Here is an 18410-nt window from a genome sequence, read left to right as displayed (position 1 = left end):
TAAGTTTCCTCTTTGATTTAGTTCTCATCAATCTGGCTGTACCTCCTACGCCTGACAGAGTGAGGTCCATTGGTAAATGCGGTTCTTATCCGTCTTACATTTGCCTGGATGCGAAATGAATCCCAACCTGGTTTTGCACACTTCTTTGGAATGGTCCTACTAAGGAGAGAGAGAGAGAGAGAGAGAGAGAGAGAGAGAGAGAGAGAGAGAGAGAGAGAGAGAGAGAGAGAGAGAGAGAGAGAGAGAGAGAGAGAGAGTGAGAGAGAGTCTTTAGATTTCACATAATTTGTTACGTAAAAATGCGTTACTTTCTCGTATTGGAGTTCGTACTTCAGTGCATTGCCTTTATAATTTTTGCTTTTCCTATAATAGCGAGATACCAGCAAGTTAAACAACACAGAAAACTCTGATTTGCTCACAACTAATTATCATCCCACGTGAACTTCCTAATTTAGTTTGTAGTCAATCATTTAACTTTCTCCTCGAAAGACTCACGCAGCTCCTCTCTCTCTCTCTGCACATCCTGTTTTCTCGTTTATCTGACTACACTATATCCACCAGTAATCTAAATATCAACGAGTATACCAGTACGTCAAATGAAAGGAGATAGGCTGTGAAGGAAGGAATTCTGGCAATATGTGGCAACACCTGGTTTCAGATGAAAGAAGTTCTGGTGAGATGAAGTAGTTTTAGAAATCAAGGTTGCTATATACCACCATTTCAACATTTCTCCTTAATTACTAATGCAAGTCACTTATTCTTTCAGACAATTATAATAGTATAAATTAATATCATGGTAAGAATTAGGTGCGTTTCTCAATTTTACACTGCAACTAGCAAGATGGTGTCTGGTGATCAGCTACTCACACATTCACATCCTGAAAATTTCAGTGATTCTCTCTCTCTCTCTCTCTCTCTCTCTCTCTCATTTAATGGCACTCCCTCGATAGCTTGAATCTGTTTCTGTATATTACCTAACCATAATATTTATCTATCCTTATATCAGTATTTGTCTGTCCTCTATGGAAATCGTGGGGGTGATGTAGAATTCCCTAGCAAATTAACAGGTTTAACTTTTTACGGGAAATTTAACTGTGTACATTAGAGTTGCTTAAGTGTCGTCCCTGATAAGACCTAAATAGAAATAATCAAGTCAGCATGGTGAAAACATGATAGCCAATTACAGTAGTGTTTTTTACTTCTACAGCCATATCATTAAGAGAGGGGCTGGATGACTGGACGGACGGCGGGTGAGCAGGGTAGAAATCATGGGTGGGTGTGGAGAGGCAAGATGGGTGGGGAGGGTGGGTGTGGTGGGACATGGTTGGGTGGGTGGGGTGGGGCAATGTGTGTGGGTGAGTGTTTTAGGCTGGATGGATGGGTGATTATGAATGGGTGCGTGGGAAAGTGGGTGGGAGCATGAGTAAGGTAGATGGGTGGGTGGGTGAGCAGGGTGGATTGGAAAGGTTTGGGGTGGGTGGGTAGTGGGAAAATAGGTATATAGTAGGAATAGGCTCATGGTGAATATATCCCCGCGGAACTGAACCCCTGGAGTACCATCGGTTTAATGGGCATAATGGGATCCGGTGAGCCTTCTCCCACATGGGAAGTGACCATCCATGTTCCCAGGCAATGCATGTATGCACGATCATTGGGTTTTACCAGGCAATGCCTGGTAACCCTCCTGGTCTACTTTATAATAAGATAGGCAGGAAAGGAAGTAATTCTCTTAATACACAACTTTAGGTATCAACTGTAAAATTCTCATTATATATATATATATATATATATATATATATATATATATATATATATATATATATATATATATCCCTCCATCATTCATTCCTACGTTGCCCCATGAGGAGCGTAGGAGCCCGGGGCTAGGCAGTTGGTCCTGACATTTAAGATGAGAGTGACCAACCTCACTCATCCCTGAGTGGCATTACGTGAGCAATAAACCCCAACCATCCCTTGGATATAAACCTTCACCGGCTCAATCCGATTGGAGCACAATAATTACCCACTAAACCACCAGGTGCCAATATTTTGTTATATGGTTGCCTCCCAGCGTAGTAAATGGTTTCCTGGTGTACGGGAAACCATTTGGCTTGTCACTCAGTGTAGAGTCACCCATAGGCAGAAGGAAGAGGAAAAAATGAAGGAATGAAAGACAGAAGAGGGAGTGTAAAGTCACCCGTAGGCAGAAGGAGGAAGAAAGAATGAAGGAAAGAAAGATAGAAGAAGATGGAAGGAAAGAAGGACGGAGGAGAGGACAGGGCAGACACCCGAGAGTAGCACTACATTACATTGAGTGAGTGGATGGTGAGTGCCCCCACCTACCACACACACACACACACACACACACACACACACACACACACACACACACACACACACACATATATATATATATATATATATATATATATATATTGCAATTTTTGATAACGGTGCTAAATACCACCAATTCAACATCTCTCCCAAGCCAAAATGAATATTACTTCTTATTGCAGAGAACTACGGTGATATTAGTTCAAAGGTAAAGATTTGGTGTTTATGTCTGTTAATTTAACAATGTCACCAACACAATGGTATCTGTTAACCCTTTTTTGTTTCTCTCAATAGTATTGTTATGAAGGAAGATTTGCCAGTTACGTAGTCTCGTACCTTCGAGACGTTTCTCGTACCGTAAGTTCAGGTACGAGTCAGAGTTGCCAGTTTGCCTGCTGTTTGTGAACGTAGTTGTTTCGTAAGTTATGCATTAATTTTTCTGCTCTTTTTTTCAGTAATGTTTTATTTAAATGACTGCTTGTTAACTTAAGTAATTTAATTTCATATGGAAAATGATTTAGAGTGTTATAATTATAATGTAGGAAAACTCTAGCATGTTGTGATGTCTCGTACTTGGTAACTGTTATTGCTACGGGCTGATGCAATACAGTATGTCCTAGAATGTTGGAGAAGTAGAAGTTTCAAGAGTAATGCAAGTTTACATACGATGGTGTAGAGACTATTATAAGTTTAGTCGGGTGTCAAGTCAAGTTTGAGTGAAATGTAGTCGGTTTTGGTTCAGTGTAGTGCGGTGTCAGTGAAGACTGTATATTTTTGAAACTTGTGAAAATAGTGGCAAACAGTGACGGGTTACTGAAGTTTGTATATCAGTGGAACTTGAGAAAACAGTGAAGTGTCAAGCATTAAGTGTAATTACTGTCAGTGAAGATTATTTTCTGCACTTGTGTAATAAAAGAAGTGTTAGCAAGCATTCAGTGTACTAACTGTGGAGTGTTGTCAGGCATTAAGTGTAATTGCAATTAGTAAAGTGTGTATAGCTCCAGTGCTTGTGAGAACAGTGATGAGAAGTTGGAAGGCATTAAGTGGAGTTACTTGTAAAATAAAGACAGTGTACTTTAAGGAGCCAGTGTTTATTTTCGCCTCAGCTGATTTTGTGTACTGCACACCTAAAGGCTGACCATAGGAAGACCAATTCACTGGGCAACGTCCTTCCTGTACTGTACTACTGCTGTTGGAGCCTGTGGCAGTGTGCGGTGGGAATGTAACACTGGTGTCAGGAGTGGGATTATTATTTTAGGGCTGCAGTGAGTCTAACCTTCGACATGGAAGCGGAAGGTGTGAAAACAATGTCTCGAGCTGGGCAGGAGGAGGAAATTTCCTTTGCAACAATCGTGAAGCAATTAGAGGCACAGCGTGAAGAACACAAAGAAGAACTACAAGCACAGATCGAAGGAGGGAAAAAGCTCGAAGAACAATTACAGGCACAGAAAAAAGAAATCAAAGAACAATTGCAGGCACAGAACGAAGAACAGAAAGAACGATATGAATAGCTTCAGGAGGCACTACAGGAACAACAGAGGGAATTTCAGCTGAGAATGCAAGAACAGCTAGATGCTTTCATGGGGGAAATGAAGGAAGAACAGGAACAACTGAAGGAGGAGGTATACGCTGAGCTATGGCAGCAGAAGCATGAGGTAAGAAATAATGTGATAGAGTGTATACAGCATGCAGACGAACAGTTGAAGACGGTTAGTGAGGAAATAGTGACGGAGTGCAAACAGCATGTGGACAACCAGCTGAAGATTAGTGAGGGAATAGTGGCGGAGTGCAGACAGCATGTAGACGACCAGTTGAAGTCAATTAGTGAGGAAATAGTGACGGAGTGCAGACCGTATGTAGATAACCAGTTGAAGCATGTAGTTGACCATGTGAAGATAATCAGTGAGAAAATTGAGGCTGTAGAAAAATATTGCACTGCTGAGCCTCAGGTTAGTGTACAGAGTGCACATGAAAGGAATGGACAGCGAATGATGACTCTTGACGGATCCCAAGCATCTAAAGGTAGCATTACAGGGTTGAATAATCAGAATGTAGGAGATTTAAGTCCTCGTTTCGTTTTTCGTTTCGTTTCGTTTTTAAAAGCTCCAACATGCTTGCATGTGTCGGCCTTGGTCACCTAATGGCGGCTCTCCACGCTGCACGATCCATTGCAGCCTCCCTTTTCAGTCCCTTAACCCTGAGGTCACACTTAATGACCTCGTCCCATGTCTTTCTCGGTCTACCCCTCATAACCCCACCCCCAGTATTAACACTTCTCACCTTCCTTACCCAATTATCATCCCCCATCCTCTCCACATGTCCAAACCATCTCAGTCTATTCCTCCTCATCACAACACCAATACACTCCAATCCCATCCTACCTCTCAACTCTTCCATCGTAAACCCAGCCTCTCCAGGCCTTGGACGCAGGGATGCACTGCACATCCACCTAATCATTGTCATTTCTGTACATCTGAGCCAGCGAATATCTTCCTCCTTCACTGCCCAGGTCTCACTACCATACAGCATTACACTCCTAACACATGCTGCATACAAAGACCCCTTAGCACGTAGGGAGAGTCCTCTCAATGTCAGGAGAGGCAAGAGCTCCCTGAAATTCTTCCAACCACTTCTCGCTCTAGCCACAGAGCTAGCTCCAGCCCCACCTCCAGCACACAACATGTCTCCCAAATAACAAAACTCTTTCACACACTCAAGAGATTCACCAGCAAGTTCAATCCTTTCACGTCTGACAATCTCCACCTGCTCACCCCGACACGCCATACACATAAAATCAGCATTATCTCGCAGTCTACCTCTGATACCACTACATCTCTTATGCACCCATTTATCACACACACCGCACAAGATGGAATTACTTCCCACGCCCTTGTGGCAAACTGCACATGGCCACTCTCCCTCGTCTTTGACAGTACCGCCACCAACCCTAGATATCATCACTTTTTTTTATCTGCATTTACCCTTAAACCCTTGTGCCCCATACCATCTCTCCACTTCCTAAACCTTTCCTCCGCCTCCCTTTCGTTCTCTGCAATCAACACCAAATCATCAGCATACAACAACTCCCACGGGAGTCCGTTTCTAAAGTCACGTGAAAGGGCTTCAAGTACCATGATAAACAACATGGGACTCAAGACTGACCCCCTGATGCACACCAACATTCACGGAAAACTCATCACTCAAATCTCCATTCACTCTTACCTGGGTGTGAGCACCCACATACATAACCATAACCACCCTAACCAGCCACTTCTCCAAGCCAAGCTTTCTCATTGCCCACTTCACAACCTCTCTAGGGACTCTGTCAAAGGCCTTTTCCATATCAACAAAAACAAAATAAAGATCCCTTCTCCTACCAGCATATTTTTCCTGAAGCTGTCGAACAATGAATATAGCATCAGTGGTCCCCCTACCTGGCATAAACCCAAACTGCATCTCATCAATATTCACTCTTTCTCTAATCATACCTTCTAAAACTCTGTCCATTACCTTCATTATCTGATCTAAAAGCTTTATACCTCTATAATTTCCTCTTTCCAGGGCATCACCCTTCCTTTTATACACATTTACAATTACACTCTTCAGCCAATCATCTGGGACAACACACTCATAAATAATCCTTTTTATCAGGTCAGTGACTAAACTCACCCCTATATCGCCTGAGGCCTTCAACATTTCGGCAGTCAACCCAGACACACCTGCTGTCTTCCCCACCCTCATCCTGCCTATTGCCTCACTCACAGTAGCAGTATCAATCAAAGGCCAAGGGCCAGACACTGGATCTGCTGGCTCCAAACCTTCCCTGTCCCAGTCAAACTCCTCATTCAACAACCGGTTATAATGCTCTCTCCATGCATCTTTAATATCCTCACTGTTCACCACTACCCTTCCTTCATCATTCTTCACACACTGTTCACCTATAATATCCCGATTATCCCTCTTCACTTGACCTGCCACCCTAAATATCATATTTTTCCTTTCCCCATGATTTAGGTTATCAAGTAATAGTCTCTGTGACTCAGACTTTGCCTTGTATACCTCTCTTCTAGCCCTATGCTTGGCAGCCAAATATTCCTCTTTGCTACCACCCTTCTTCCATTCCCGGAAAAGCCTTCTTTTCTCCTTAACTGCAGCTTCTACACCCTCATCCCACCACCAAGTCACTTTATGTCTTGGTGGTCCTCTTGTCCAACCGCATGTTACATCAGTAACTCTCAAGAAATTGTTCTTGAGGGCTCTGTACTGTTCATTAAAAGGGTGACTGCAGTAAGATAGATGTTGCAAATGACAGGAGCCAGGACACATCCTTGCTTTATGCCCACATCCACATTGAAGGGTTCAGATTTGCTCCCACCTACGGACACACTAGCTTTCATGTTGTCATGCTGACTCTTCAGGATGATAAGAAATTTGTTTGGAACTCCAAATTTTGGAAGAGCAACCCACAAATTTTGTCTGTTGGCAAAGTCAAATGCTTTTGCAAGATCGATGAAAGCAGTTTACAAGTCACAGCTCTGCTCGTGGCATTTCTCCTGTATCTAACTCAACAAAGATCATAATACAAGTACTTCGTTCCTTCCGAAATCCACATGCAGTTTCAGGGAGTGTTGACTCAGTCAAATGTTTTATCAGTCTGGATAACATTATCTTGGCCGGTACTTTACTAGTATTCACAAAGAGGGAGATGCCTCTACCGTTGCCACAGTTTGAACGGTCTCTTTTCTTCTTGTAGATAGTCACCATATCAGAGGTATGCCATTCAAATGGAATTTTTTCTTGGTTATGGAGGCACTGAAGTATCTGGCTACCTTCTTTGATCAGTTCAGATGGTGTGCCATCAGGGCCAGGGATTTTGTTATTATTTAGAGATTGGATGGCCTGAAGTTTCTGCAAGTGTAATTGGGACATCAAGAACTACCGCTTGAGGGGCATTTGGATGTCATCAGAGATATTATGCTCCACCGGGAATCTCGATTCAGTAAGGTGTTCAAGGTACTGAAGTGTTCCGCCCATCTATCTAGGATTGCTTGCCTGTCTTTCTGGAGCTTTTCTTCGGCTGATCGAGCAGCATTTATGTTGTGTTTGGTTGGCCCATAGATGGTTTTAATGGCCTTGTAGAACTCATGATGGTCGTTAATATCAGCCAGTCTTAGCCACCCTTTTGCTTGCTCTGTCTACCATTTGTTTTCCATGTCACGCATTTTCCTCTGGGTTTCTCTTCTGAGATTCTGGATTTCAGTTTTTAGGGCTAAGGAGCTAGGATGAGCCAACCAGTTGTTTTGTGCTCTATTCTTTATTGCAAGAAGGTCATATATACCCTCAGCATTTTTTTCTAATCAATCATTATAGCGGCGAGTGAAGAAGCGTGTTTCTTCTGCAGTGCTTTGGAGCAGTGTCTTAATGTTTAGCCACTATGCGTCTAGGTTTGTTGCATTGCTGTTTTGATCAAATGGTGGGCATTGAGAGAGCTTCTCTGTAATAGTGTTGCGGAAGGTGTTACATGTTGCCACATCCTATATGCTACTATAGTTTATTTTCTTGATGGATCGTCTGCGGTGCATTTGTGGGCGTTTGACTAACAGCAGTTATGTGACTATAAGGTTATGGTCTGTGGAGCACCCAACACGTCTCATAGCTCGGGATATAAGAACTTCTCTTCGATCTTGCTGCCTTACAATGACAGTAAATTAGGTGCCTATTGCTAGATGCACACACCCTGTCATCCACACCCACGTATTCCCCCCCCTCTCTCTGTCATAAATGACTTGTAGTTACTTGTAGTTGAGTTTTATATGTATGTTTTAGACTTGTGGTCGAGTGGCTTTTATATCTTGTAGTAGCTTCCCCATTTGTCATGTAGTGACAGGAGAGGTAAAGAATAGTATGGGACTATTTTTATTTGTCTTGGAAATATTAACAAGTCTCTCACACGGAACGAAGTATAAGTCCCGGATTGCTACCTCCATGTCTCGCTATCTGTCTCTCTCTCTAATTGCCAAGCCCTTCTCCCGTGACCTGTCTCTAGGATCGCTTGTCCCCTTCTCGACCTCTCTGTTCTATAGCTAACCTCCGTCTGAGCTCTCTTTCCTAAATTCTGGTGTAGCAGGGGTGTGTCACGTGTGTTCCTCGTGGATGGACTAGGTCTTTGTTCACGAGAGGACTGCTGACAGCTAACTGCATCATCTCCTTACTGGCCGCTGTCGTCAGCTTTCCTCAGTGTAACTTGCAGACACAATACCTTCTCATCATCTGACTCCCTGCTTCTATCTGTCTCTCTATCTATCTATTTATCTATCTATTTATTATGATTTGCAATTATAATATGTAGTCCCACATACTGCTCGGCCGCGCGAAAATGGCGTACCATCGACAGTCAATAGTCCTAACATATTAATATATATTATATACACATTATAATGAACTTATAAGCTAATTAAGTGAAATACATAATATTGTAAAGTAACATAATTGTATGAATATTGTATACATATATTATTCATAGTAAATAGTGATTATTCAGTAATATTACATTTTAAATAAGTTGTATACATATTTGAATAAATGCATTAAAGTAAATTATTTAACTGTAATACAGTATGTACTTGGGTTATTATAGTGAAATGCATACATGCAAGAATAAAAATAGTTTAAAATTAAGATTATTGTAAGAGTTATTAATATTTCATTTAAAGATAATGGTATCTTGAGTAAATCAACAGCGACAACGTCCCATGGTTGATGTGGTACTGGGTAATTACCCATCGGTGCAGGTGTGATTGGGTATCCTTTGTGTTTCGCACATGATTCGCATCTGTCTATATGATTGTTTATATCTCTTCGTAATGAAGGCCAGTAATATAATAGCTGGGCTTGGTTGAATGTCTTATCCTTTCCAGGATGTCCTGCACGTGGGCTTTCGTGTATCAATCGTAATACTTGGGGTATCATGTCATTAGGACTACCAACTGGTTAGTATTTCTTTGGCGTTTTGGTTGTTTAGAGTTAATTTTGTATAATGTATTATTGACCATTGTGAATTGTTCAAGTGGGACATGAAGTTTGGGTAATTGTATGTCATCTCCACTTTCTAACTTGTATATTACTTTTGACCATATTGGGTCAAGTCTTTGTGCCTTTGCGATATCCTCGTGGTTTGGGATATTTCCTTTGAGATCTAACGCCGCGACCTGAATTGTGTTCGGGTTCCTAGATAATGCGTCAGCTACTATGTTCGTATACGAACCTCGTCTACGAATCAACATTAAATTCCTACAAAATATCAAGATTGAAAACAAGAATACCTCTCACAACCAACAACTCACAAATAGCTCCTGACAGTTCTCTCCAACCAGCCCCCTCCGTCTCCCAGATCATCATGCTGATGCAGAGGTCAAGAGATCACACGACGCCTTGCAAGTAGTTTAACAAAATATTCATACGATCTTGCAATTTCTACGACGAATCAGCGAACTACAACCATCTACAATCAACTACAATTAACAACTCTACGTCGTCTGGATAATCTTCTACACGCACCTACAAGTAGCGGCAGTCTTCATCCCACCGCTGCCACCAAATGTCATAAATGACTTGTAGTTACTTGTAATTGAGTTTTATATATATGTTTTAGACTTGTGGTCAAGCGGCATTTATATCTTGTAGTAGCTTCCCCATTTGTCATGTAGTGACAGGAGAGGTAAAGAATAGTATGGGACTATTTTTATTTGTCTTGGAAATATTAACAAGTCTCTCACACGGAACGAAGTATAAGTCCCGGGTTGCTACCTCCCTGTCTCGCTATCTGTCTCTCTCTCTAATTGCCAAGCCCTTCTCCCGTGACCTGTCTCTAGGATCGCTTGTCCCCTTCTCGACCTCTCTGTTCTATAGCTAACCTCCGTCTGAGCTCTCTTTCCTAAATTCTGGTGTAGCAGGGGTGTGTCACGTGTGTTCCTCGTGGATGGACTAGGTCTTTGTTCACGAGAGGACTGCTGACAGCTAACTGCATCATCTCCTTACTGGCCGCTGTCGTCAGCTTTCCTCAGTGTAACTTGCAGACACAATACCTTCTCATCATCTGACTCCCTGCTTCTATCTCTCTCTATCTATCTATTTATCTATCTATTTATTATGATTTGCAATTATAATATGTAGTCCCACATCTCTCTCTCTCTCTCTCTATCTGTTTGTGCATATGCGCGCGCGCCTGTGTGTGTGTGTGTGTGTGTGTGTGTGTGTGTGTGTGTGTACACATAAACTTGCAAGAGATGTTTGCGAAGCTTGGTGGTCGAGTGGGTAGTTTAACTGGTGTATGGTGATGAGTTAGGGAGGGCCGGCAAAGTGGGTGGGTGGGTCAGGACGAGCATTTTTTTTTTATACATCCGGTTCTGGGCATAGGCTTTAATAGCCTGTTCCATGAGGGTGAGCGCAATGGGGTAGGTAGGGTGACTGGAAAAGGTGATTGGCCAGAGCAATTGGGATGGGAGGGGCTTGTGAAGGGTTGTGGTAATTGGGTAGGGTGAGTAGATGCGTACAGTGAATGGGTAGATGGACGTGGTGGATCCGTGGTTAGGTAGGTGGGTGAGTGTATGGGTGAATACGGTGGGTTTAGGAGTTAGTAAATGGGTGGGTTGGGTGAGTAGGCGTGCAGGCAGGGTAGGTGACGTGGTTGTGAGGGTGGATAGGGTGAGCGGGGTGGTGTGCTGGATGAGTGAGTGGGCAGGGAAGAGGGGCGAGTAGGTAGGGAGAAAGGGTGATTGAGTAGAGAGGGTGGACACTATGAGTATGGCAGTGGGTGCGCGAGGTGAGTGGACAGGGAGGGGGGGTGAGTAGGTAGAGAGTAGGTGGTTGGGTAGGTGGGTATGAGTGGATGCGTGAGTGAGACTAACTGGATAGTTTGGCCTGTGGCTGTGTGAGTGCGTGCATCTGTGGCTGGGAAAGTGGAAGAGGTGGGGTGGGATGGGTTGGGTTGGGTGGTTGCGTCGGTGGAAGCGCAGGGTGGGAGGGCAGCCAGGGTGATTGGGGGAGTGTTTGTGGAAAAATAGAGCAATAAGGTGAGGAGGGGTGCGATAGGAATAGCTTTATATGGGAAAGAGCCATATGAGGAGTATGCTTCTCGCGAAATTGGCAACAGAAATACTGGTGTATGTCGAATGGTGAAAAAAAAAAAAAAAAAAAAGTCCACGGGAAAAAAATATGTCTGTTTACAGGTCTGATGTTGCTACATAGGGCGAACATAGGTCCACAAAGGAAAAGAATGCCTGCGAGTCAAACAGGTTCATGGGATAATAGATTCACAAGGGAAACCAAGTTCATGGTGAAATAGATCCAATTGGAATGAAGGTCCATTTAGGGAAAAGAGACATAAGAAAATAGGTCCAAGGAGGAAGCTTGATGCATATAGAAAATAGACCAATGGTGAAAACAAGAACATAGGGAAAACAATTCATGGATAAAATACAGTAGGTCCATGGGATAAGTAAGTATTCGGGGACAACTAGGTCATATGGATAATGTTCACAGGTGAAAATAGGTCAATAAGGATGTGAGTTCGAATAAGAAAAATATGTTCAAGGGGAAAACGTGGATTCATGATGAAAAAATTTTAAATCTGGGAACAGGTCTTTAGGGGAAAAAGGTGAGTGGGAGCTGACGGCTTAGGATTCTTGCTGGAGAGGCTTATATGCGCTAGTTTTTTGAAGCAGTCATCAGTCATGATTGTTTTCTTTTCGAAGAACGGCAAACTCTAATCCATCAAAAATTGTTGCCACCCGGTAGGCTATGCAACTGTAAATCTCAGTATTCCAGTAAAGTTCGCTTTGTGACCAGGTGAGGAGACGCTGAGCACCATATTATCTCAATTTCCGTCTGAAAAAAAAAAAAAAAAGTATATATATATATATATATGCGGAATCCCCGATACTTAATTGCTAGAACTGATGCCAAATAACGCAGTGTTACGACGAAAAATCTTTTTTAATATGATTTCGTAACAGAGTTCACCGATTAGAGCCGAATCACTCCCATCAATAACTGGAGATTCCAAGGGGTTCGTACGCCTTTATGGATGAGCTTTTAGTTGATAACGAAATTTATTGAACGAATGTATCACATGCAGGAATAATTGCAACTCTGCTTCACACAGGAGTAAAGTCATTAGCTTCTGCTTAACGTGATGTTCGGGTCGGGCCGAGCTGCTCATTTCCAAACCTAACCGAGAGTAAACGGAGCTCACTCACCTCGCTCGCTCGCTCGTAATCATCACGCCAAAAAAATGGCTTATAAGAATGATACGGGATGTTTTTATGAATGGTGTATTGCAAATGTTAGGACCGAGAATATTAGATACTTAATTCGCCAGCTGGGAAAATCAAGAGGTATAATCTTTTGTGAAATAATGTCAGTGGAGTACTTAGAGGATGTGCGAGATACAGTTATGGTATGTGTGTGTGTGTGTGTGTGTGTGTGTGTGTGTGTTTACCTAACTGTATTTACCTAACTGTGATATACAGGAAATGAGCTACGCTCGTGGGGTCCCGTCTCTGTTTCGCAATAACTGTGTGTGTGTGTGTGTGTGTGTGTGTGTGTGTGTGTGTGTGTGTCTTCTACGGTGTCATTATTTACTACTATGACCTGTCATTCATCCAATTAAGTCCATTGAATTAAGTAACAAGAAGGAAAACCCTGAGAGTGTCAATCCCCCGCCCACCAGTTGGTTTAAGGGCCGACCATTTGACTTTACCCTGTGCACTCGCCCCATTTATTATTGTTCTCGAAATCGAAACCAAATATCCTTGTCTTATTCTCAATCATTCCACAGTTTTGCCCGAAGCAGCTAAACAGAGTATTATTTGATCTTTGCAATGTGATCTTGATCTGTGACCTGCTATTATTAAAGCTATAGGTCAACCCCTTGGCCGATCCTTAACCATTCCCACCAAGTTTCATCCAAAATAGATCAAAACTGTAATAAATATTTTGCTCACACACATAGACAATGGCCGGAATTTGACATTGCCCTGTGGCATTGACATTACGTTGCTTATTCTCAGTCAAATCCCCTCGTTCTTAACCCTTCCTCAAGTTTGGTTTTCATCGGATAGAAATTTAGGGTGACCTTACATGGGATAATTTTGATCTAACCCTGTGACCTTCATATGGTTCTCAGAAAACAATAGGTGATAGTCAACTCTCAAAATTTGTTTGGGTAAAATCAAATGGTCTTTATTTTGTTCACTGGCAGACAGACAGACAGGCAGACACATAACGTCGAACAAAATATAACAACCACTCTCATTTCAAAAGCGCAGGTATAATAAGCTTGCGAAACACAAAACACCCTGGCAAAAAGAGTCTCGTGAAATAAAACATTGTAAAAGAGATTGAGCACATCAGAATGAGTATTTGAAAATGTTTTGTAATGGGGAAGATGACTGAGACGAGGTGAAGTGTTGGGAGTTAGGGCGCTGCCACACCAAGGCCGGAACCAGGCTTATGCTGACGCCAGTTGTCCGATTAGGTACGTTGGGAGTAATGCAGGAATAAGAACCCTTCATTTCACTGGGCCACATTCTTACCATAGTGCTTCTCACTGTTACCTGCATCATGGCTAACAGTGAGAAACAGATTGACCAGAACATGGCTAAATGAAACGAAGTGTTCGTAATCCAACTTTAACTCCGACCTTAACGACAGGACAGTTTGCGACAGATTATATGCACTTAAACTGTGTGCGTGCGCAAGTTTATGTAAGTGTGAAGAGGAAGGCTGTGTGTGAAGGAAGGAGAGATTGAAGAGTGAAAAATCTTGGAGAGAAAATTGGAGCTTGTGGAGGAAGAGTGGGCGAAAGGTTAATAGACAGTTCAGAGGGAGCATGTTGGGTAGCAGTAAATTATGTGCGGGAAGAAACGTGTATTTTATGTGACGGACGGATGGTGGAAGGAAGAATGCAATTTTGAGGAGGAAAGTGTGCGTGTAAAATGTGGAGAGAGAGAGAGAGAGAGTACAAAGGAAGGCAAACAGCAACAGACCTGTTGGTCCATTCGTAGTTGTTTGGTACAGGGAATGTTATAGCGGGCAAATATATTCTACCGGATAAGGAAAAGGATAGAAAAGCAGGAAGCCCCACCCCCCCGGCAGTTATTTTAGTACTGACGTATAAACACAACAGGATATCTAGTCAAAGATGTCTAATATCAAACTTGGAGTAAATCATGTGAAAATTGACAATTTTATGCCCATTTGAAATTTTAGGCCTGACCCCCCTAACGCTAACTGAGGGGTGACCCCCTGATGTAATGAGGCATGTTATAGGATGCACATTTGAAAGATGCACCTTTTGGTTTGGTTTCATGTCGACATGACGAATTTGAGAGGGGTTATGGCGGAAAAAACAAACGATTTTGACCTGTCTCCCTTAAAAAAAAAAAAAAAAAACTGTTTGGGGTTTACAGCTTGGGCCTTGGCCCATTTTGTCCCAAAATTTAAACAGGTGATGAGAAGGTCATAGCCCATCATCCCTGCAATTTTAGTCAAAATCGCACTAATAGTTTTCCACGTAAGTTGTTAATAGGCAGACAGACAAACTATCAAACAAACAAAAAGACAAACCCAGTGAAAAGAATACCCATCCCCTAGCCCCTCCAGTGCAGGGACGAGTAAAGTTCGTCCCCACACTGCCGTGTAACACACAACAACTGAAATGCAGTATTCTCCCAGACTTAAGCTCAGCCTGAATATAAACAAGCAAAATATTACAAAACTCCAATCAGCCAACAATGTCAGCTCGAACAAAAGAAGTCAGAACATAAGGTTCTTCTCAGTTCCGAAGGTTTATAATAGGTACAAGCTTTTCTTACTGGTGAAACAACATACAGTTAACACTCACCCAATCCTAGGTGTAAATTTACACAGGGTAATACTGATCAGTTCCACAAAAACATTAACCAGCCATCGCAGTCACCCTGTTTGGCGCCTAGCGTAAACAAACATATGACAGGACGAAGCTTTTCACACTTAATATACGCACCAAAACTCTAGCATATATGCTGGATTTTCATACCTTAAACTGGAATAATATGTCCAAGACGCTTGTGAATGCACACCTTAGACTGGAATAATAAGTCCAAGACACTTTTAAACACAGATGCACTATTTGCTCATCGAATAATCACCCAAATTCACTCAAATCGTGTAACAAGTGGTAGGTGAAAGCGCCACCACATTCTGGAGTGTTTGTGTGTGGAAGGGGGGGGGGGTGGATACAGGAATGTTGATCCTGGAGTGTGTACAGTCGCCAAACTTTCCACCTGGGCCACCAAGCCGCGAGAGTTGGGAAACGGGTGCTGGCAACAGTGTATTTGTTTGTTCGTTTGTACATGCTCGACGAAAGTTCGGATCATCAACTCTCGTCTTCCGTAGTGAACCTCAGTCAGAGTTCATCCCAATATTCGGTCGACAATTTTAAGCCGGAAGAATTTCAAAGGAACTTCTTGAAAGTATTGGATAATGCGAGTATTGAAAACAGTAAGTAAAATAATCTAAAAAAATTGCATCTTTATATATATTACATATTTATAAACGTATTCATTTACATTATTATATGATAAACCCATGGCTCATCACTTAATCATTACGTGGATCACTGTGCTTGCAATGCAAACACAGCTATTGTTTTAACAGTTGATATATATTAAATATGTGAAACAGTACTGTGGATGACGTGGTAATTAACGCTTCCGCCAGCCGATCCGTGTGACGTGGTTCCACCCCAGTTAGAAGAGATGGGTTTCTCCTGTTAAATACCATGCCCATATCTTATGACCTAGTCTTAGTAGCAGGTAGTCAGCAACCAAAATCACATATCCTCGCACCCCGGGCCTCGGTGACGGGCGCTAAAGCGCCTAGGGTCATGAAAAAAAAAAAAAAAAAAAAAAAAAAAAAAAGTGTTCCAGCCTGTAATGATAATTTTATGTTCGTTATGTTGCATTTACCAGTCACATAAGTAAGATGACAGGCAATGGTGATATAAATGTCCCAGCTATTCATGAATCAGTAGCAATTGTGCTTCAAATGACTGGAAGCTTTTGCATACTGTGATGTAACGGTGGAGTCTTCATCTTGCTATAATGTGAGATAATGTTGTTTGGTGAAGACTCGATGAGCGTGTAAATGTGTGACCTCACACAAAAGCGGCACTGCTCACAATCAATTTTCCGTGTAATGTGTAAATCAGTCATGTGAAATGACTATAAAGGTGTGCTGTTATGACCATAGGCATATGAAATATGATACGGTAAGTCATTTCATAGCTGATATAATGGCCACGTTCCGCAGCAGTATAAATAAACTCTTTGGCTGTTGAGGTGACACTGTTTTAACATACCTCTTCCTGGTGCACCACAGAACACATAAAAACATATACCTGAAGTACTACCAACGAGGAAATAAGCAACCGTTAACAGTATCTGAACATCATTCTAACGTATACTGGTCAGTGTCATTCATGATGTGAATATGGAAGGTATCTTACTTGTAACTTGACATAGATGTTAGGTACCTGCATTCCTCTTCAACCTATACTGATAGTGGTATCAAGTGATAACCCTGTGAAATGGAATTACTGATATAAGGAGAGAGTGAGAGAGAGAGAGGCTTGGAGCGATTCCAGTATATAGTGCATTAACATGTTATGGTAACAATGTAAAAACAACATAGAAAATAAAATGTTTAGTGTTGTTAAGAATGCTAATGGATCTCTAAGACTAGTTCGACAATTATTATCACTGGCGGTATGAATAACGTAACCCCCCTCCCCCCGTCCTGCGCCTGCCCTGGCCTTCATTATGCCAAGCTCCTCCCTTAATCAGCTCTCCCACCGGCTCGACCAGTTGCAGGAAGCCGGTCGCATGAAATTGTTGCGTGCCATAGGTTGCACGGACCAAGGCCAAATAAGTATAGTATAATATATATAATTGTATTATATATAAGAGTATATATCTATATCATATTATATATATTACCTTATATAATTAATAATCATATTTATTTGGCCTTGGCCAGCGCGACCTATGGCACACAGTTTTCCGTGCGACCAGTTTCATGCAACTGGCTGAGTCGATTGGAGAGCCGCCTTACTCCTGAGACATTTTTCTCTCCACCCAACAACGTACCCAGCCATCTATGGGATGAACTCTGACTCTGACTGAGGTTCACTACAGACGAAGAGAGTTGATGATCCGAACTTTCGTCGAGCATGTACGCAAGAACAAACAGATACACTGTTGCCGGCACCCGTTACCCACCTCTCGCGGCTGGGTGGCCCAGGTGGAAAGTTTGGCGACTGTACATCTAGCAATAGGTATTTAAGACACAGAAGGGATGGGAACTGTGATTTACAGTGTCGTAAAGGGGCTTTTTTAACATGAGCGATAACTTCTGATATATCATTTTTCATGTTACAGTTCAATGCCAATAATGTAAATAACAGTTCAGAAATAAATATTTTATTTCACGATCGTCCTTTTGTTGAAACTCATTTGGAAAGTGAATCGTTCTAACCCCTAAAGCTCTTCAGATTCCATGACTGAAAATTATTTATAAGCCTCTAATTTTGCAGTGTTATTTGGCGTATCATAATACATTCTTACTTAGCTTGTGTGCAAAATATGCTTTAACATGTCCAGCATCTTAGAAATGCACCCATGGTTCACCTAGCTTGGTCCAAGTTCGACACACTTTCCGAAATGATAATTCTACGTTATTTATCTAAATTATATATGGATACTCAAGCTGTATTTTGCATAGATGTATTATGCTTATAATTATATACCAAATACTTGATCTATATGAAAAGGGAATCTTACTTCTGTGATCAGATTAAAGACGGGATTTGCCTATTCATTCATACCCCTGAAGCTATGATGCAAACAAACACACTTTTGCCACAGCTACCAAACGCACCAGCCACTGTAACAGTTACCAATGCTGGTAGTTGTACACTCGCATCGGCGTCAGAGGCTTAGTTTGAAGTCCGCGCCAATATTTATCACATGTGACAA

Source organism: Coenobita brevimanus, chromosome 45, assembly GCF_032717465.1.
Source record: "Coenobita brevimanus isolate Jiangsu-jjx chromosome 45, ASM3271746v2, whole genome shotgun sequence".
NCBI classification, from domain to species: Eukaryota; Metazoa; Arthropoda; class Malacostraca; order Decapoda; family Coenobitidae; genus Coenobita; species Coenobita brevimanus.
Note: the sequence above shows the minus strand (reverse complement) of the source record.